We start from the raw sequence: 5429 nt of genomic DNA, 5'->3' as shown, positions 1-5429 counted from the left end.
ATAAATGTAATAATATCAATTTACTTTTCATAAGTTTAATCCACATGCACTGAAAAGCATTTTATATTGTAAAATTTGAAATAATAAAGAATAGATTAAATCCAGACTATACTAAATATTGCATAACCAGTATACAAGAAGCTCAAATTATTTCAAGTTCCTTGGTTTGTAAGAAGGGACTGAGTAAGAAATAAAGACTTTGTAAGTTCCTTTTTTTGGAAGAGGATTGTAAATAGAGAAGATGGTCTGTAAATCACTATAATTATTTTTCATAGGCTTGGATTTCCCTTTTTATTGTGAATGTGTATATGTGTGTCACTATACTCACTTTTTCCCCATAAAATTTGTTAATTTTGAGAGAAATTCACCTCTACCCTGCTTTGTGAAAGTAAATAGCTGATTCATATGTGGGCTTCATGATACCTAACTAAAGGTATTTACCTCCTTATGAGATTTCCATTGTGTTGGCCATCACCAGAATATAGTCCTACACCAAAACTAAAGAAGTAGACATAGACAAAACCTCTGACTTAAATCAAATCTTAAGCTGCAGAAAAATAAAACAGAAACAAATGTGCACACACAAAAAAAGTCATAGTTTCCAAGAGTCAGTTCACATACAAATAAGGGCTCTTGATTTGATGTAAAATTAATTAGTGCTATTTTTTCCTTGCCCAGAAATCAAGTTCCTCAGCTGTTGGAACCCATGAGTCTTCCTTAATACTATAGCAGAAACATAAAGAAGGTTTTTGTTTTGTTGTTGATGATTTTTGGTTGATTCTGGTGTGCCTTGTAAGTGATATTCAGATCTGTTGTATAGTTTCAATACTTCAGGTTTTTTTTTTTCTTCTCTGTTTTACATGGATTCTATTTGACAGCATTTAACCTTTGGTTTTTATCACCTTTTCCTTGGTGCTTTCTTCTTGAATTACTTCTTCTATCCTGTCTAGCAACCCTGCTAACCCAGGTTTACGGCACTCTGACTTCCATCATTGTTCATCCTCTCTTCAAGTAAAAATAGATACAAGAAATGCTCAATCATACCACAAGAGCACTTGCTCAGCTATGTTTATATCAGCATTGTTTGTAATAGCCAAAACCTGGAAACAACCTAGATGCCCTTCAACTGAAGAATGGATAAATAAATTGTGGCACATATACACAATGGAATACTACTCAGCAGAGAAAAACAATGACATCATGAGGTTTGCAGGCAAATGGATGGATCTAGAAAAAAATCATACTGAGTGAGGTAACCCAGACTCAGAAAGACAAATATGGTATGTACTCACTCATAGGAGGATGCTAGATGTGGAACAAGGATGACTGGACTGCTACTCACATCACCAGTGAGGCTACCCAGAAAACAGGACCCCAAGAAAGACACGGAGAAATGGATGAGATCTACATGAACAGCCTGGACATGAGTGGGAGCAATGAAGGGCGAGGGTCGAGGGAAAGAGAGCAGGAGATCCTAGCTGGATCAAGAACAGAGTGGGAGAACAGAGTGGGAGAACAAGGAATAGGAGACCATGGTAAATGAAGACCACATGAGAAAAGGAAGAAACAAAGAGCTAAAGAGGCCCACAGAAATCCACAAAGATACCCCCACAAAAGACTGCTGGCAATGGTAGAGAGACAGCCAGGACTGACCTACTCTGGTGATGGGATGGCCAAACACCTAATAGTTGTGCCAGAAACCCCATCCAAGGACTGAGGAATCTGGATGCAGAGATCCACAGCTAGGCCCCCGGGTGGAGCGCTGGGAGTCTAATTAGCGAGAAAGAGGAGGGTTTATGTGAGCGAGAATTGTTGAGACCCAGGTTGGATAAAGCACAGGGACAAATAACCAAACGAATGGAAACACATGAACTATGAACCAAAGGCTGAGGGGCCCCCAACTGGATCAGGCCCTCTGAATAGGTGAGACAGTTGATTGGCTTGATCTGTTTGGGAGGCATCCAGGCAGTGGTACCAAGTCCTGTGCTCATTGCATGAGTTAGCTGTTTGAAACCTGGGACTTATGCAGGGTTGCTTGGCTTGGCCTGGGAGGAGGGGACTGGACCTGCCTGGACTGAGTCTACCAGGTCGATCCCAGTCCTCAGGGGAGACCTTGATCTGGAGGAGGTGGGAATGGAGGGTGGGCTGGGGGGAGGGGAGGGGGGCAGGAAGGGAGAGAACAGGGGAATCTGTGGCTGTAATGTAGAACTGAATAGTATTGTAAAATAAAAAAAAAAATAGATACAACTCAGCCTAGAATCTCTTACCTCTGGGAGATTAAACTGTAAGCTGGAGAACAGTCAATGGAATGGAGGTAACAGAAAGCCTCTAAGATAAAATACAAAGGAGGCAAAGAATTCTAAGGGAGGTCTCTCAAAATCTTCACCCTATCTTCCAGGCAGCAGAAGGTGAACCTGGGAGGGAGCCAGCAGTGGTCCCATGTTTCAGTGCTTTGTAGAACAGCCCAGAGCAAAAGATTCGCCATCCATTAGACATTCTAACAAGTAGCATTTTGGGATGGGCTGTTAGACGATCTAATAGTAAGATGGATATTCATTCACTTGGCAATTTTATATTAAACGTATCATTCAATGATGTCTTTACTAACTTTCATTGATGGTTCACAACCTAGGATGGTGTTATCCCATTTTGGGCCATTTGAAATAGGTAGGGACATTTTTATCATTACAATGATGGACATATATGCTTTGTATACTGATGGCAGTGATCAAAGCTGTAAACTGCGGAATTCCTGGAAATTCAGCCCAATGAAGAATTGGTTTATACGGTTTGCCGCCGAGGTGCCAACTGAGAAAGACAGCAACATGGATAGAGACAGGTTGTCAGCCAGTTGTGACCCCCTATTTTACATATCGCTAATAATGAGCTACCTTTAGCAGACACAGCAGGGACTGTCACCTCCACCTTCGGCCGTGTAAATGAATTCTGAACGTTTCAAAGCTGTCTATTTAGTGTCAAGGAGAAAGGTCAAAATAGCTCTTTAGTATACAAAGTCATAAAACAAATAATGCCCAGCTGAGTCAGCTACTTTCCACTTACTCATCAGCTGAAGTTTCTTGGCTTCAGAACACACACACACACACACACACACACACACACATGCACGCACGCACGCACGCACGTGCGTGCACACACACACAAATGAAACAGACCTCCCCAATTCAGAGACATAATGTCCCTTAGACCAAATCTGAGAAGACTCAGATTTATCTTTGAATATGAACATAAATGGATGGATATGCATACAAAAGTTGTCATGCAAATTACTAACCCCAGCAAAACAGACTATGTTTATCAAATAGAAAAATTATTTGAAGAGAAGTTTAATAAATATGTAAGTGATGCTTTATCACAGGGCATTCTCAGATTCAGACACAGATAGCTAAGAGATGCATGATCATCAATGCAGGGTGAGCACCATGAACAGCAAATGTTGATTACATTGGCTGAAACTTCTTTTTCCATCTGAAAAGATTTTCAGCTGCTTGGAAAAGTATTCTTATGCTTTTGTGAGTGGTGAGAGATTTAGACACTTACATCATGATTTGAAGATTGCACCTGATGGGGTGAGTAACTGGCAGCCATGGAATGTTCTGAATAGCATTTCATGGACTTCTGGGACAGGGGTGTTGGTTCAAAGATTCCAAGTTATCCATTCTTCTATGATGTGCATCTTTGAATAAATGCAATTTCCCTTTAAGGTTTTAGATTTTACAGCCATCTAAATACTTTGTTTCCAAGTGACTAGTTCCTTAGAATATATACTTAATATCTGAATATTTCTCATGTTATTTTGAAATTCATAGCAGTAGAAGTACTTTTTATTTCTTCTATGACTATATTAAATGTACTGTATATGCCAGCTCCCCTACCCCCCCTTTTTTTTTCTTCTTAATCCCAAAGCAGAATCTTGCTACTGCTCTTGCTGGCCTTGAGTTGATTATGTAGCCCATCCTGGCCTCCAGATCACCACCCTCCTTCTGCAGTCTTCTCACTGCTAGGAATAGAGTTGTCTACCACCAGGTGTGGCTTTTATGTGTAAAATTCTACATTCTAAAATTTTACTTAAAATTACTTTCCTTCATTTTCTTTTTGCACTAGTGAATAAAGGAAATTTCTACCATGTAAAAGAGACTCAATGCAAAAATATGGACTGCAAAAATTTCATTCATTAGGTAAATATTGAAATAAGATTCATACAGATTATCTCACTCTGACTGTTATTTCAACTTTTAAAGATGTTTGATTTCTCTCTCATATCTAACTAAATGTCTAATTAATACTTTAGTCCAATTTGGGGTGTGACTTGAAAAAAAATACAGGGTCATAGAGACAGGAAAAGTCACAAGGGGCTGACTTTTCCATGGACAGTTTGTTGTCTGGTAGCATTAGGTGTTGTTCTAAAAAGTCTGATTCTCTAGACAATGTATAGAGCAAGTAAGTATTTGTTTGCTTTTTATCTATGTAAAAATTAGTACATATAATAAATAAAGTCCATGATTCCATGGCATTTTAATGTTAGGTATTGTTGGAAATGAAAGGATTGGGACCTTTGATATCACAAGAAGTGTTCCTGGAAGTTTGTCAGGTCTGCTTCTCCATGGAGCTAGACAGAGTGTAGCTTACTGAGGCTTCTAACCTCTCAAGGTCTCGATGAAATTTGTTAAGTGAAAATGAGTTTCAGAATTCAAACCCTGTGTTTTCCTGACTCTCTTTGTAAGTACAATGGAAGCATAAAACTTACAATAAAGGAAGAAGAAAATAGATTTCATAACCTTAAAAGAACAGAAATATTCTCTAATTCAGAAATTATGAACAAAAGCATGAGATGACCTCCAATATGAAAAATATTTCTAGAAATAAGCTAAGCAACTATTATATATATATATGCTTATATTAAAAACTCATAAAATTCAAAAGAAAATTATGACTCACATTTTAAAAACAAGTAGATAATCACATGTGATTCATCAGAGCCAAAGGTCATATCTTAATGTCTAATACATTTATGAAGAGGTACACTAATAGTCTGGGGAGGTTTACTGTTTTCTTTTTCATACTCCAATTTTATATGTTGAAATATTTTATTTTGTAATTTCAATTATTTTCCCTTCTACAGTCACCCTTCTATCTACACCCAGCCCCCTTTTGATTATGTCCCCCTACTTTCCAATGAAGAAATGATAGTAGTCAAATTTTTCCTAACAGTATAGCATCAAATGTACAAATTTACCTGCACTTGTTACTATATTCTATCTTGCAACTTACAAAGATCATAATGCAGTTATTTCAAAAGCCAGGCATACACTGCACCAATTCTCTGAATCACATATATACTCAGGTCTTTCTAGCATTATTCCCATGTGCTGAAAAACAGAGTCATCTGCAGATTCACACACTTTAAAAGC

The sequence above is a fragment of the Peromyscus leucopus genome, chromosome 6, assembly GCF_004664715.2.
Source record: "Peromyscus leucopus breed LL Stock chromosome 6, UCI_PerLeu_2.1, whole genome shotgun sequence".
Classification (NCBI taxonomy): Eukaryota; Metazoa; Chordata; class Mammalia; order Rodentia; family Cricetidae; genus Peromyscus; species Peromyscus leucopus.
This window is presented reverse-complemented; position numbering follows the sequence as displayed.